Source organism: Argiope bruennichi, chromosome 7 (genome assembly GCF_947563725.1).
Source record: "Argiope bruennichi chromosome 7, qqArgBrue1.1, whole genome shotgun sequence".
Classification (NCBI taxonomy): domain Eukaryota; kingdom Metazoa; phylum Arthropoda; class Arachnida; order Araneae; family Araneidae; genus Argiope; species Argiope bruennichi.
In genome coordinates this window covers 133,288,640-133,306,229 of record NC_079157.1, presented here as the reverse complement: position 1 = coordinate 133,306,229, position 17,590 = coordinate 133,288,640, and the positions used below count along the sequence as shown (strand labels likewise).

At 33.0% G+C, this 17,590-nt stretch overlaps 1 protein-coding gene across 2 annotated transcripts in view; it reads left to right on the top strand.

Annotated features, from left to right (window-relative positions):
- LOC129975080 (rabphilin-3A-like) overlaps window positions 1-17,590 on the top strand; it is a 107,194-nt gene that overhangs the window by 65,821 nt on the left and 23,783 nt on the right. The gene's annotated exons all lie outside the window — the stretch shown is intronic.

Below are 17,590 nucleotides of genomic sequence, written 5' to 3'. Positions count from 1 at the left end.
GTCTTATCATTACATTTGATGCCAATGTGGTCTTTAGCCCAGTGTTGTGAGACCTTTTACTAAATTATTCTTTGAATTGAAAAACGTGTAAGATGCACTTTAGCGTGTGATTTTCAGTGTCTTCAGAATTCGACACTGCCGCTGTTGCTTTTTATTTCTGTTCGGAATTATCATTACAGAAACATCGCAATGCACTTTTTCAGTCTTACGAGGCTGAATCCATTCATTTTCATTTTAGAACCTTCAAATATTTCGCCAAAATTTTGGATGTCTTTGGGTGTGGGAGTGATTTTTTGAGACAATAACAAGCAGTTTTGATAGCACATATAATACATATCATATATACTGATTCAAATCATTTTATTGTTTGTAGAGTTGTTGCAAATATTTTGCGAAAAACCCTGTAATTGATAATAAAACTTAACGTTGTATTTCATTTATATTTTGTTTTAAAGTATTGTCTATACTAGGCTGGAATGCATGAACTAAAATCATTTCAGGTCTTTTGTATAGAATTTTGACAATTCCTCCTAAAATTCCTCTATTGTGTTTGGCAGCAATAAGTCTATTTAAAATTTCAGTCAGGTTACTTACCACATAATTTATATCGTCCACGCCATTTAGTCGCTTAACAAGGATGATACCAAGAATCTTTTTATTTCTGCAAGCTTGATTGCATTGCTAGCATACGAATGATATGAGGTAGGATATACGGGGTGATTCAAATTTCAGTATTCTTATTTGGGACGCTCTAGCGAAAGAACTAATTATCGTAACGCCTTCATATTTGGAGGATATACATTTCAGCCCATGGGAAATTGATTGGTATAATAAAAAATTAGTTAAGTAAAGGTCGCTAAGTGAAATATGGCGTTGCTATCGGTTCAAGATAATGAATACAAAACATAACACTAACATTAAAGATCAGAATACGAGATAAAATGTAATGAACTTTACTAATCAGCACAAACTTCGTTACTACAGAAATTTAAATATAGCAAACAAAAGTTTCGCTGATGGTTTTCAATGTCCCCTCCTTGCTTCAGGGTTAACAAGTTACGCCGCGTCATAACATGATTCACAGCGGCATGTAACAGATCGAGTTCGATGTTGCGTACGTTCAAGAGGATTTGGTTCTTCAAATCCGCCAGATTTCCTATATTTCCTCGATAAACTTCATCCTTGAGGAAACCTCAACAACAAAAATCACAAGGGATTATGTCAGGTGAACGTGGAGGCCATCTTGTAGGAAATGCACGACTGATAATACGATCTTCAGTAAAGTGACATCGCATCAATTGTTGAACCACATGTGCTATGTGAGTAGGAGCACCATCTTGTTCGAATATCGTTGTAGTGAGGCATCTACGATGCTGAACTTCTAAAATGACAAAAAAAGTTTGCAACATATCCCGATAACGAGCTGGCGTTACAAAATAGGCTGTTGGTCCTGCTTAGTGATTTTCCCAAAGAAAAATAGCCCAGTCAAAAAGGTTGCAGTGAAGCCGATCCAAACAATAACATGCGGTGAATGCAAGGGCATTTGTTGAACTTGATGAGGATTGCTGTGGACCAGGTACGGCAGTTTTGAGTGCTCACTGCTCCACACATGTGAAAGTGAGCCTCATCGTTCCATAGGATATTCCACGGTCATTTCTATACCACCTTCATCCGTGCCAATAAAAGTAAAGCAAATATTTCACGCATATCGTTATCGGCTGGTTTTAACTTTTGCAAGAGATTTATTTTATACGGATAAGCTTCGAGTGCTATTCGCATGTACCTCCAAACTGTAATATATGGCAACTCCAATTGCCTTGATACAGCGCGAGAACTAGATGCCCCTGCTGTGTTCGAATTGGCCTGCTAAACGATTGAAGTTGAAATGTCTTCAATCATCGGTGATATCCGTGTTTTAAGTACACGGCCTGCTTTAATTGCAAAGCTGCCTGTTTCCTCGAAAAGTTTGAACATTCGCCACAGGGCGCAAGATGTTATTGGACTCTTGTGCAAAGATTTCTGCCCTAAATATAAACGAAGCTCTTTGGCAGAATTATTGATGTTTCGGTAAAATGACTTTAGTAGCACGCAGCTCCGGCAAAGCAAGAAACCATCGTCGTGGCTTAAGAATGTTCGAAAGCTGTATGCAGTTTTTTATCTGTTATGAACATCCTTTTTTCATCTTTTATGCAATTTTTTTTTTGTCTCCAGTGCAGCTCGCAATGTCGAAAATTCGAATTTTTATCTAGTTAGCTAAATTTGTGTGTTAGTAATGAAATAATGAAGTTAATTATACAAGGGGTGTTCTTATGAAACGGTACGAAACGACACTGTGCGTATAAATGAAGACTTTATTCAAAATATACACCATAGCCCTGCGCACAACGATCCATTTGATTAACGAGCCCTTCACACACTTCCATTTGATAACTAGTCCTTCACAGCGTCCTTGAATTCGCCGTCCGAGTTGAAGCGCTGCCTTTTCAGATGTTTTTTCAGGGGATGAAACACATGATGACTGTGTTTGCCTGGCTTGGTCTTGAATCATCAATCAAACTCTCACGGCCTGTGCGAAAACGGGCATTGACTTGTCTGACACACAGTATTCCTCGTATACGGTGACAATCCAGCGATTAATAGCGGCGAATGTTAACATCTTCCGCTGTCAGAAATCGGATAACGCCGCACTGCAGCTCAGTCGTGAGCAATGTGCAATGTGAACGCCATCATGTCTACACACACACTGCCACGTCAATTGGACGGTGCTTTTAATAAGAGCCTCTGCTCTTTCCTGCAGATGCTCCGATCTACACCGGAGTCCTACACTCCAATCGCATCAATAGACGTCTCGCTACGTTCTCCCCTAGCGGCATAGGCAAATATGTTAACGGTTATATTGTTACAACGTTTCGTTCCTTTTCATTTGAACACCCTTTGTAGATACCTCATATTCTGTCCTTTATTGTTGGTATCATGTTTCATATTCGTTTTCTTAAATCAATCGCAGTGCCACGTTTCCCCAAGTGGCCTTTTAGGAGCTAATTTTTTTATTTTTTTATTGCACCAATAAAATTTTCTTGGTCTGAAATGTATGTATTTCAATTATGAAGACGTTACGTCAATTGGTTCTCTCGCCAGGACGTCCCAAACAGTGATACTTTAATTTGAATCAGAGAGAGGTTATTCGTTTTCAAGTAAAACACGACTACTCTAATCTTCAAAATCACCCTCCTAAGCTGTGTTTTTCCGTTGAAATCGCTTGCATTTATCATGAAATGCAGTTTATCATTCTTTAAGATGCATATTTTTTATATTAATTTGAAGCTATTATGTACAAAATTTAGATCACATATTTGATATCATAAACTACTTTCTTCATTGTATTGTATTTGGCCACATTGCTTCTTAAAAGCTCGTGTTTTATTTAACACTGTCATCTTAACTGCTGTCTTTATTTTTTACATTTTGCTTGTTATGCATGAAGGTTTTAACATCTGTAATGGCGTTGATTCTTCATTCTTATTTTTCTGTCTGCCTCTGATTGTGAATCAAATCGAGTAAGAAACATTTTAAATGCATTAATTGGTCATTGTCAAATACAAATTATTTATTATAATTGAGGATAGAATGACATTGTGCAGTGTTGCCGTTTCTCTTCGATTAATTGAAAGTCTAAATACCTTTTTATTCAAATTATTTTAAATTCAGTTCGCATAAAACTTTTGAAGTTGAAGCTGCTATAAAATAATGAGGTAACTTTTCTATTCAAGGACCAAATTTCTTCCTCGAATAATTTTCTCAATCATTCACTCGTGTCCTTTAATAATTAATTCTCTAATCTTTTAATAAATTAGGTTTTTTAAATGATTTCTTAATAATATTACAGATTCGAATATAAAAAAATTTCCTACCTTCTAACTAAGGATTCAGTGCATTTTCCACAATTTTTTTCATGTATTTTAATTCTAAGAATTCAAAAAATTAATTGAAAATTTCGATAATGAAATGCTTATAAAATTATTATTGCATAAATATTTTTTCTCGAGTAAATTTTTTGACGCTTTCTTTTTCTTTCTTTTAAAGTATTTCTCTAGAAGGAATTTGTAATCATTTTAAATAATATTCAATAAAAAAAATTTAAAAAATGGAGATTTTTTTATAAAAGTTTTGATCTGTTATGTATAACATTTAATTATTTGTGTTCTGCCACAACAGTTATTTATGAAATGCTGCAGTGTGTAAATCGACGTAGTAACTTATTATTTTTGGTTTTCAATATTGTAAAGAAATCTTTGAAAATATTGTATCCTAACCTTCATTTTAGAATATTGTTCATTAGAGCAAAAATTATTTTGAACTATCTTTTTAATTGAACATTTTTAATTTTTATAGTACTCACTATTTTTTTCAAAGTACCAATATTTAATTTTCAAATTTTTCATACGATTTACTAAACATATATTACACAAATCAGTGAATAAGATTTCAGATACATTTAATATTTTGTCAAGCCTATTCATTTTATTTAAAAAGATTCTTAACAATGGAACGTTTATTGAAAGGCACAATTTTATCATACTCGTCAATCATAAACTAAAAACCTCTTGTAAATTGTGAAAAAGTTTTCACATTTTTAAAGGATAAAAATGAATCCACAAAAAATTTTGAATTTGGAAAAAAGAACATTTAATATATTAACTGTGAATATGTTTCATTTACTATAGCAAGTAAAAATATTGGTGTAAAACTTTTAACAACAAAAACATTAGGACTTGTTAATTAAGTTAGGCATCGTGTATGGACAAAATGGGGATAGCAATAATCTTTTTCTCTGCTGACCATGAAATAAGTAACTTCATGTGTACAATCAGTTCACAATTTACTTTGCAACGGTAAGATTTTTTCTCAAGAAATAGTGCTGAGAGAGACAGCTGCAATTAAACTCAAGTGCATATACGTTAAGTGTTGTTACTGAAACAACACATTGTCCTATTTTTGACCTACTCTTGTTCGACGTATATCATAATATGTTTTAGTCACTATTTAAAAAGTTGCTTTTTGTCTTAACACAATGAAAGTATTTTTATTTAACATTTACTCTTAGTGTATGCTGAATATTGACGCAAGTGAAAAATAATGTGTTCACCGTCCTATTTGGAATGTGTCAGAATTCATTGGAATCGATCTTGTATGTTAATATATGTACAGGTTGTCCCAAAAAGGTGGAACAAGCTTTTATTTCCCTAAACATTGCACTTAAACATATACTTCCAATTACATTCATTAAATAGAGTAAGCTTTCATTAAATAACGGTATGAAAAACACTCTTCTCCTTATTTACCTATATACAAATAAGGTTTCACATTTCTATCTACAAAATTTGGGGTTCTTTTAATAAAGTAATTTACTGATTTCTTAATCAGTAAATAATTTTTAGTACCTCAGCAAATTTTGCTGATGGAAGCCAGTTGGAAGATGCATGTGCATAGCTGGTTAGAAAGAAAAATATTTTAATAATTGGTACTTTTTCGCTATGAGGAAAATATAAAAATTTAACATTTTTAAAACTTTTTATTATCTTCTCTCCTGCAAAAACCATATATTTTGATGCCTTATTTTATGAAGTTTTGCAAATGAAAGTATATATTATAATATAATTCCAATAGTTTAAGAAATAAATATTTGCTCCACTTTTCTTGGTAACCCTTCATATGCGTGCGTGTGCTTGCCTAAAATGTACAGGGTGTCCCACAAGATATACAGCGTCTAATATTTACAGATTCTAATATAACACGTGATGACGAGTATTTTGATGTATAGCATGTGGAGTCCCCGAATATAGCGTCATATTCTAATTAAGGTGTGAAGCTTCTGTTATAAAAATTTAAGAAATGAGAGGAAAAAAGAAAGAAAGAAAAACCAAGTGAAAATAAATGTTTTCTGAGAACTTTCAATACAACAGATTTTCGTAATGTCAGCCGTTAGAACAAATGACATGGTGAAGTCTGGAATAGAATTTCGCTACTGCTTTCTGCAAAATATCTGTTCCAATTTCCTTGACCTCGGTTCAATTGATTCATTCATAGATTTCGACGAATCTACACGTTTCAGACCTTCTAAAAACACCTTTTTGGTATTATGTCTGTCCATTAGTGACAAAGATAACTCAAATACGCTTTTGAACAAAACGGATGAAAGTTGGAATGTATTCTTTATACAAATTTGTAAATTAGTATCAAATTTTGTGCAAAATGCATTCGAAGGTTGTATGTCTGCCCATTTTTCCGAATGTAAGTTAACACAATTACTACGAAACAAATAAAGCTAGATGGATAAAAATCGGTACACCGATTTATCTATGAGATAGACACTTATCAAATTTTGAGCTAAATCCAACAAGGGATTGAATATCTATGGGTCTGTACTTTCAGAAGCATGTAAACGCAATGATTCAAAAACGCTATGACATAAATATGTCGAATTTATTAGGTGATTTTGTAATTGCAAATGTAGTCAAGTTTTGTTTTCAATCGATTGGAAAGAACGCGTCTAAAACACAAATTCGATTTTTGAATACCATTAACCACATGCCAGGGATGAATCGCCAATGATCACAAGATAGATTCAGTAAAGATGCTAAATGTATGTATACCAAAGGTTGATATTTCATCATTATTATGGGCCAATGCGATGCAAAGTATTTTCTGCCTTACCCAACATCTAAGATTTTTTGCGGGGAGAACGAGGAATAACATTTTTGTTAGAGAGTATGCGAGAAATTTTGGGGGAGATAACTCTTGCTCGTTTCTCCTCGTTCTACTTCTGGTAAGAATTAGTATTGGCAGGCATCTCGTGGGGACTTTCTAGGTGATGTAACTAATAGGTTATGAACGAGGGTTTCTTCACAGTACAATGCACGCTTCACTGATGAAATCTTCAATGAACCTTCTGCTCTCTTTTTTTTTTCTATAAAGACTTTTTCCATAAAACCATCTTAGAAATTTAAAAGTAATAATGCCTGCATGATATACCAGGGCTTATTTTTCCTAACATTTTTTGCTTTTCAATTGTTCTTCTCTTTTGTTTCTTTTTTTAAAGAAAATTGTTAAGAAGAATTTTCTGTAGAAAAAATGGATTAATCAGGGAACATAGCTGCTATAAATTCGACAATTGATTTTGTGTCTCCAGGAAAGAGGTGACGGTCTCTAGCATCTGTGCGAAGAACCGCCTTATTCCGCGATTGTAGCCAAATATTTACTTTGGCAAAAAGCATGCCTTTCCAATTTATTACGAGACACTTGGAGACGGGGATCTCGCATCAGTGGGGATGGCAGACATTTTTCAGTGAGGATGGATAAACAATCTCTGTAATTTAGTTCCGAAATGATTCACTTTAATTTTTTTTACTTAAGTAAAGGTAATTGAGCGTTTCATACCTAATTTTAGTTACAATAAATAATTATTTTCAATAATTTGCAGTTTTTCTAGCATCAGATGATGAGAAGTATCCAGTGGAACGACAATCAGTAATAGAAAATGAATAATTAAGAATATAATCTTAAATGAAGTATTCCTCACTGATATGGGTTGCAAATTTTGACATTATTGTTCAACTCTCAGAAAAATTTAAAATAACGTTAAAGCAAGAGAAATAATTATTAACTTATTGAACTTGATAATTGAACAATATCTTACGCTAACGGAATGAAGTGTGTTCTAATTAAATAAAAGCTACGTGAAATTATTCAGACCAAATGTTAAAAAACTTTCTTTTCAAAATCGAATGTAGACTGTCAAAGAAAGTATAAAAATTCAGTTGCAGTTATTACTGTAATTTTTAGTGAAATAAGTAATTTTTTTTTAAATGAAGTTGCTTCCTAGATTTTTAGTACCCAAAACTTAGATTATTAGTACCCAATTTACAATTATTTTTGGAAAAATATTTCTTGGAGTAAATTCTTATTTGTGAATTTTAAAGCAAAGTTTATTTTTCAATTTTTTAAACCAAACGAACTTTAAAAGTAAGAATTAATGTGAACAAAATGTAGAAATATTGACATGCTTCATAATTTATTCAAATATCTTTAACTTCCCGGTTGTTTAAAAAGATTTTTACATAAATTCCAAGCGCATTGAAAGATAACACTAAAAAGGTTTAGTCTGTTAATATAGATAAAAATATTAAAATCAAATTATAAAATACAAAAAAAAAGTTTCATTCAGAATTTCAATATCTAAAAGTTTAAATGTAAGCTTACATTTAATTATAGAGTCAATTATCAATCATTCATATTTTCGGTTCCCTTTAATATTTCTGATAAGTTATGAAGGCATTGCATGCATATGAAATTAAAACAGCGTTTAATTAAATACTTAAATTTAAACTGTGAACTAATTAAATATTTAAAAATTGAATTGATTATTTCTTTATATTTAAAAACAAGAAACCTACATTTGATATAACTGACAAAGAAGATAATTTAAAAAAAAAAAAAAAAAAAAAGAGAGAGATAATCACTTGACACAAGGGTTGACTTGTTTACAAATTTTGGGGAAACACCGACTTATCAGTCCATTTAAACATCTAAATTTATAAAACACTAATGTGCATAACACAGAAATCGCTCACATTACTTATTGCCGGATGAGAACATTTAAATGAATAAACAAACCGACTGAAGAGCTCTCCAAATGGATTCAGTGAACGCGTTTACAATGCACTTTATGCAATGACTTCGCTTTTATTATTTAGTGGAGCTGAAGAATATTATTAGAAATTAACTGACAATCTTCAAAATAGATTGCAAAAAACTGATATTGATAGTCGAATGGTGGCTATTCATCAGATGTTTCTTTTCTCTGTTAAAAAAAAAGGTTATAAAACTCCATAGCATAAATGTAAACTGAAATTTCTGATTAAAAAAAGTATTTTGATAGATTGCATCTGTCAGAATTTTCTACTTTTTATGTGTATGGTTTTAAACATAAAGTATTTATTTTTGAATTTGATTTGTAATGTAATGTATATAATGTTTACATGAGATATTTTGACGATTTTTCATCATTTTTTACTAAATTTACAAACAAATGTCTGAATTGCTTGATGCCAAAACAAAAAATTTGGGATTTACACATCAGATAATAATGCAGACCAAAGAGACGGCGATATTCTTATAAATTTTGTAAATTAATTATATATTACATTAAAGATTCTTTGACACGTAGATGATTACGTTATAGATTTCAATGGATGTTGAATGGATCATTCAGTCATTCATGATGTATGAAGCCATGAGATCATGTCGATGTAAGTCGAAGTCTATTTTTAAATTTCCTGACTCCGCCTCTACTTTCTGTTCTTGTTTTTGAAAAAGTCGTAAATCAAGGTCAAGTTGAATTTTACCTTTATCACTTGGCATGGACATGGACTTGGTCATGGTAAGAACTTCGATTCCATTGCTTTGTTGTACGATTTAAAAAAATCTATTGAACTTGTTACAAAAAAAATGCAAAATATATTTGAACAAGGACAAGAAGTAATGAAGCCCAGACGGGAACATGGTCATGAAGAGATGCGGTCTGAATAAGTAGAAATGAAAAATCTAATCAGAGCTGAAAATGAAAAAATGATGGCGCACGCCGGGAGTCAAGTTGAAGGAAATAAAGATTACATTAATAGATGTATAAATTCAAATGTGTTCCTGAAAGGACTAATGGAATGTGTGAGTTGGATAGTTAAGAGACCCGCACTGGTCCAACATACCCAAAGATATGAAATGTCATAGAAGAATCAGCGAGAGGAAATAGACCAAATTTCTAGCCCATTCTTTTAAAATCTTTAAAACACATAAAATAAAAACTATGCAATACGCACTAAATGTACTAATGCAGTTAAAAATGCATCATAAAACTCAAACGCTTTATTAATCTAAGCAACCAAAGAATATTAAGAATACAAAAGACAGCATTACATTGAGAAAAGAAATGAGATTGATTTTGATAAAAGGTAGAAGTAAAATTTCTAGTAAAATAAAATTCCTCTCTACAAAAACCATAATTATAAAAACTCTACAGAAACAAAACAAGGTAAAAAATCTTCACAAGGATATTGGTATTTTCCAGATGTCCCCAATTACAATAAAAACATATCTGTGACATGCGACAGAACTATAGCAGGCTCATCAAATATGGAGAAAAGGAAATTGAAGATTTATTCAACTTTAAAGTAGTAGTAACAAAGCAAAGAATATCTCGAAGGAGCAAATTGAAGACCTGAAAGCAATACTTAACAATTAGCAAAATCATAAATAAAATGAACGGATGATAAAAAAAAATCGTCATACTAGGGATCAGGCCCCATTGTCAAGCAAATCAGACAACAATAAATCTAAAATGAAGGTAAAAATGAGGAAAATTTTCTAAATGTTAAGAGGAAATCAGCAAATAGTTTGCAATCTTTCTCCGATGATCGGCAATGCCGATTCTATAAGGAAAACCGTTAATTGATCTAACGATCATTGAAAAGACTCCAGAATCCCGGTTTGTTAAATGGCCGTTTTGCCTAGTTTCACAATGCTGCTCAGAAGGATCGAGCGAGCTTCAGTTGGGAGAAAATGCTAATTGACGAAATTCTGACGTAATTAATTAGAAACGATATCCTTTTTATGAGCAACAACGTTGGTGCTCATGATGCTCATCTAACTGTCGAATATTTGAGAAATGAGCACATTTATGAAGCGCGAAGGCCTGCCATTCCGTCAGACTTAAGTAAAATAGCATATCTGGAACTCTTTATAGAGAGCAAATATAACAGTACAAATGATGGACCCGATTTTAAAAAATCATTTTCGAAACTACTGCACATATTACAAATAAGTGATACATGAATTTAAAGAAAAATATACCAAGCTTTTTTTCAGTTACGAATGTTCGATGTGTGATCCTCTTGTTACCCGGCATACGTCCAATCCGTGATCCAGTTCGTTCTAAACAGTTTGTGACATCACTCTGTCAGTGGTTCTGAATGCTGCACACATGCATTATTTTAGTTCTGGCAGTGTTTTTGGCATTGTTGGTACATAAACAATCACTTATCTCAATGATTTCTTTTTTGGGATCATGTCAAAGATAACAGGTAAAACAAAATACGACAAAATGGAAAGAACTGGATTACAAATTGAGCGTATACTGTATAAAGAAGACTGTCATACTTCGGACGTTTGCAACTGAAAAAAAAACTTGGTATATTTCTTTTTAAATTCTTGTATCACTTGTTGTAATATGTGCAGTAGTTTCGAGAATATGATTTTTTAATATCGGGTCCGTCATTTGTACTCACCCTGCACTGCAGAAATTTCTTTTTAGCGATTACCTGAATAAATAAACCAATCTATTTTATGATTTTTCTTCAATTTTTAAAACGTCAATCAATAGCCAGACTAGCTGATCATTAGTGTCATAAGCATAATATTAATTGCATTGTTTCGTATTAAAAATGTTCTCTTTGAGATTCATTTATTTCGGTGGGAGAGGGAAGGAAGTTTGCATGCAACTTATTATCTATAAAAGAAAGCAAAAATAGCTTTTAAAAACTTATTTCATTGGCATCCAATTCAATGAAAATTTAAAGCAAAATGAAAATTATTATCAACATAAAAGGCGAAAATCTACAAAGGGTAAATGGACGAAACGGATAGTAGTTATGATCAACACCAAAAGGGTCCAAGAAATTTTTTTACCAAATTCTCAGTGAGTGTGGTGCATTTAAGGTTTATCAGGTCAGTTTTTTTTTTTTTTTTTTTCTTTTCTATTGAGGGGGAGAGTTTGGTTGTTTAGTTGATTTTAACGGCGCCAGAGCCTGGTTAGACAAGAGCCTGCTGCGACAAACACATGGTGAAAATGGGTGACTATGACGAAATATAATGAAAAAATTTAAAAGCTAAATGTTGCACAAAGAATAAAAGTGGTAAATCCGTTGATGAAACTTTTGCATGGGAAAGATAAAACGCAGTGTAAGAATTGGGAAAAGAAATGTGTACGACAAACATTCATAAATAAGAATGCCTTAAAAAATAAGACACAAGAAAAAAACAACCCAATGTAAATGGAGAGCTAATAAAGGAAAAGAAGTTAATGCTATTTGTTTTTGTACTTTGTCGGAGTAATGTACTTCAGTTTTAGTCCTCGTACATCTTGGCATGTGGAGGAGGAGTAGGGTCGTCTTCAAACGCGACTTATAGCTTTTCACTCATATTATATTCCAGTACGTCATCCAACGCGCTTGAAGTACTCATATCTACTCTAGTATCAGATTATGATATTGAAGTGTTTTCTAATGTAACTCCAGAATTATCAAAAACCAAAGAGATAGTTTTGTTGCAAATTTCTCCATTTGCATTTTTCTTTTTTACAGTTTTTATTCGAGAAATTTTGTTACCTGTTTTGTAGCAGAAGCGAGTATTTTAAGGGGTAAAGTTTTATAAAAATGGGAGATTTTTACATTTTTAAACTTGGAATCTTTAAAAAAAAATGTCCTGTTCTATTTGGGGGGGGGGAGGAGATGGTAAAATGACACGTAACAAAGTCAATTCCACTAATTATGAAATTGAGTTTTGGAATATGTAACGTAGCCTTTTAGCTAAATGGAAATGGAACTGAATTGCTTATTGAAATTTCAACTTGCCTGGAACTCTGCAATCCTGGTCGTTAAAAAGTATTGACTGAAGAACTGGACGACGCTGTCAAAAGTAACAAAGGTCATCATTTTGTTTTTATCCAGTATTCAACTGTATTTACTTTTCTCTACTTTTATCATCCACTATTTGGTTCTACTGCTTGGCATTTCGAAGTTATTCAGTGTTATGGACACTGCTGCCGGTTCCTGGTTTTGCAGGTTTCTTTGGTGTTCTCCTGTCAAATGGATTCTTTCGAGATGACCCATTATTTTCCCGTTCAGCTCAGCTTGAAAGAGGGGAGGAGCAATTTTAAATGCACCCAACTCAAAAATGCAGCAAGCAAGATAGATGAAATTCGGTATGTTGTCTTTATACCAAAATTCTAGATATGTATCGAACGCAGACTATTGGAACCGGTTGCTGCAGGACTGTTTGCACGATCCTTATCAAACAAAGGACACACTTAGTGCTTGAATAGTAGAAAATCACTAGGGAAAGTTTTTTTTTTTTTTTTAACTTTCTTTTATTCAGATTCACTATATAAATGTAACATTCGGTGAATGTGACGCAAATATTAAATACTAACTCCTATAACCTATATTCTACTTGTTTCCGCAAAATTATTACGGTTTTTTTATATATTTAAATAAGAGTTGCTTAAATAGAATAAATTTCATATAATTAAAAATTACATAATAGAAATCTGAAATTAATCCTTATGCATCTAAAATTTTAAAAAATGAATTAACAATTTTTTTTTTTTAATTTTACCTCTTTTTATATTTTGATTTGGATAAAAATATGTTATATGAAGTCTGCAGCTATGTCATATACAATTTATTTTATTTATTATAATTGTTTAATGAACGAGCATGGTTATTGTTCAATCGCAAATCCATATAATATTATTATATTGAAGTGAAAAATGCCTGCAATCGTCGAATAACATTAAAAAGGTTTTATTTACAGTAGGTATTCTAGAAAGCAGAAGCACAGTAAAAATAAAATGAAACACACTCGCATATATACACTACAAACAAGATCGAAATACAGCAAGCGGGAAAACGTAATAACAGCCAATAGGAAGAACTGATAAGAGAACCAATTAGAGCTATATGCGTTATAATTCTGGAACTGAATGATATAATATGAGATTACATTACTCTTAACAAAATCGTTTTGTCTTTGACCCAGCAATTTTCCGACTATATTAATCACCTTGGGCGACCAGCTTGTTCGCCCAGATTAACCCTATTAAAGTTTGAATATGGATTTCATTTTTTTTATTTCACCTTGTTATTTAATGCGTCTGGAAAAAAAATGGATTCAACTGAATCAATGTTCTACTCATTTCTGTGGGTTAGATTAAAAAGTGTACGTACTACAAAATGAAAGTGGAAATAAAAATCTGATTTCGGTTTTAGTTTAGTTTAGATATATTAACGTCCCGTTTTAAAGTAGCACTAGGGCTATATTGGGACGGACCTCGTAATTTTGTGCCGCGGTCAGATGACAAAGACGACACCTGAGCTGACACCTCCTCTCTACACTAGCGGGAGGAAGTTTAGTCCGGACAGATTTAAAGGGAATCTGACCCGCTTACACGACGGTTCTTCGGTGGAAACGAGTCACGAACCCGAAGCCCTCCGGTTCCGAAACCGAGACTTTACCACCAGGCCGCCACGGCCTATCCGATTTCAGAATTAATGTCCAAAGAAAGCAATTTTTAAAACTTAATTTTAACAAACATTAACGAAAACACACTACTCGGTGCTGCGGTGGATGAATTTGAATTTCTTCATAGTATAAAATATGTAGTATAGATGCTCTTGCCCTCCACAGTTGATGCTTTTACTTTGATGTTTTGTCAAATAGTATAATTACGGGTAGTTAACCGAAAAGTGGATTTTATAATTTTCTTTAAAAGGCCGCAGTGGCCTGTTGATAAGGTCTCGTGAGGTTTGAGATCCGATTCCATCGACAAACCGTCGTGCAAACGGGTCTGGCGAACATTAAATCCGTCGGGGCCAAATGTCCTCCCTCCGTAGTGGTACGGAAGATTTGGTGAGGCGGGTTCCAGCTCAGGTGTCGTCCTCTTCATCTGATCGGCATTTAAAATTGCGAAGTCCTTCCTAAATAACATTAGTGTTGATTTAAACACTCAGGTTTCGAATCGAGAGCCCTCCCGTCTTGCAGCCCACGTCTTAACAATAGGTGATCGCGTCCCGAAGAAGTGCTAGGCATTTGAAGAATTTTCAACATGCAAGTTCCACAGCCATTGAAGGCTTTATATTTCTACACTTAGCTTCATAAAATATTCTGTGTTTCTTGCATAAAACATAAATGTTTTTTTGGAAAATTCATGACAGATAATTGAAGAGTATTAAAAAATAGTACGAAGTTCAATAGTATAACGTATCACTTGATTTCAATAACTGCACGCAAAAAGAGAAAACTTGTGAGACCAAATAAGAATGATTGCCGTGGAAGGCAAACAAACTGATATATTTCTTCATGTACAGCAAAAAACTAGTTCTAGACGTATTCAGTTCGTTTGTTAGATTGATTCAGTTCGGCACCCTAACAATAGAATCTTTTCAGCGTGTTTCAATAGTCTAAATTGTTTACAAAAATTTAAATAAACAGCTAATCGGTTATTTTGCCGCTAGATCAGAAAATTTCAGAGACTGCGGTTGCCTGGTGGTAAGGTCTCGTCTCCAGAACAAGAGAGGTTCAAGTTTCGATATCACCGAAGAACCGTCGTGTAAGCGGGTCTGGTGCACGCTACATCCGTCAGCGCCAAACGTCCTCCCATTGGTATGGTGTGGTGTAGAGAAGGGAATGGTAGCTCAGGTGTCGTCCTCATCAACTGACCGCGATTCAAAATGACGGGAACCGTCCCAAAGTAGGCATAGTGTTGCTTTAAAATTGGACGTTAATATAACTAACTAACTAAAATTCTAAATTATTTAAAGGATTCTGGTAAATCTCGTTTTACGAGCAGCATAAGCCAGTAACTTATCAACTACAGATTCTGTTTTGCATTTAAAGTTGAGATAAATTAAAGATGTTACTTAAAGTAAAGACAAAATTGTACGGAAATGAAATTGATATCAATAAAAAGATGAATTTTTTAGTTTTAAAATAATATAAAAGCCATTTTTGTGAAATAATATTTTATAGTCATCAGTTTCTATAGCGATTATCTATTTGGCTATGATTGAACTTATTTAATTTCTGGATTCTTATTTGTTTATATTTGATTGTTGCCATTCACTAATAAATAATAAGTGCGATTTCTGTGCACATACGTTAACATTATATATAGAGAGAGAGATAGAGAACGAAACTCGTTATTTTGCTTGGATTTTTTAAAATTATTATTATTTGTTTAATTCTTCTAACAACATCCCACTTTTGATCAGTTTGTTTTTAATCCATTTGCAATTTACTAATGTTCAGAAAATGTATACATTGCAAGTAAAACTATCAGAGAAATTATTATAAAACATTAACTTAATTCGGCGATTTTTTTTTTCATTTTATAAGTGTATGTATTCAAAAGCGGATCAAGAGATCCACATCTTCTTTATTAATAGTGTGTTACAATTGTATATTGCGATAATCCAGGCATGATATTAGTTGTAACCCAATATCATATTTGGGTTTCTAAATGGCCTGTTATTAATCGATTTATGATACGCTGTGCTTGATAAAATGACGTACTTGCTTGGAATGCAATTCATAGTATTATATCATTTGTAAAATAAAAAAAATGAGCTATGTATCTGCTGGCTTTTTATTTAATTAGGATGTTCTGGTTCGTTTTCATATTTATTTATTATTTTTGATAATACTACACACAATAATGTTTTGTTTGAGAAGAAATAGATCCAGGTTCTGCAAAGTGAATTTATCACATGTTCCATTGAGGACTTTACGTTAGATCACTTACAGCTCGCATACCTTCCTTGTTTTCACTTGAGTTCCTTGCCAGTATGAATAAGAACATTTAGAATAAACAAAATTTTACTGTCACATAATGACAATGTTTAAATTCTCTATTTAGATGTTTATATGACATGCACTTTTCATTGACTGCTGAACGTACCAAATGGTCGGCTATTTAACATTTTCGTATACAGGGTGTGGCAAAAAAACTCGGACAAATAATATTTAATATAACTTTATTAAAAATAAATTAATTAAATATTACAAATAATAATAACGTAGATATGCAAAAGCTTATTTAGAATTTCAGCAACGGGCCGCAAGCCTTTTACCTTTAATCTATTCCGTTCCTGTCGAAGCGATTGTTTTAAAGAGTCCAAACTTTTGTGTGATTTAGTGCAAGCCCTAGAATCCAAAATGGACCAAACACTGTAATCCATGGGATTGAGATTCGGCGAGTAGTGTGTCCAATATACAAATGATAGGACTTTCGGAAAATACGCCTTGCACCTCCAATCATGTGGCTTTTTGGCCTTATGAGCTGGTGCGGAGTCTTGTCGAAACGCCAGTTTACATCATCGAGGCACTTTTGGGCCCACGGGAATACAACACCTTCTAGAATGTCCCACTAGTACAATTTTTGACTTTTTTTAATACTCTCATCCACAAAAACCAGAGATGTTTTGTCACTTGCGCAAATTCGTCCCAGTTCATGACCGACTTTGGATGTTGGTGCTATTCAACAATTGATGAAGTGCTTGGTGCTTCTACAGACTAGATCTGATAGTTCTAGGAGTTACGAGTTTGTTGGACGGCAAAGAGCCTCTCATTAGTGAAAAGGAACCTTTCTCAGCGCTGACTTGCTACCCGTCTCAAAAGTTTTCGGCATCGAGCTACACGAGTTTGTTTTTTTCAGTCAGAATATGAACTTTTTGTAACTTGAAAGGTTCAGTCTAAACTCTGT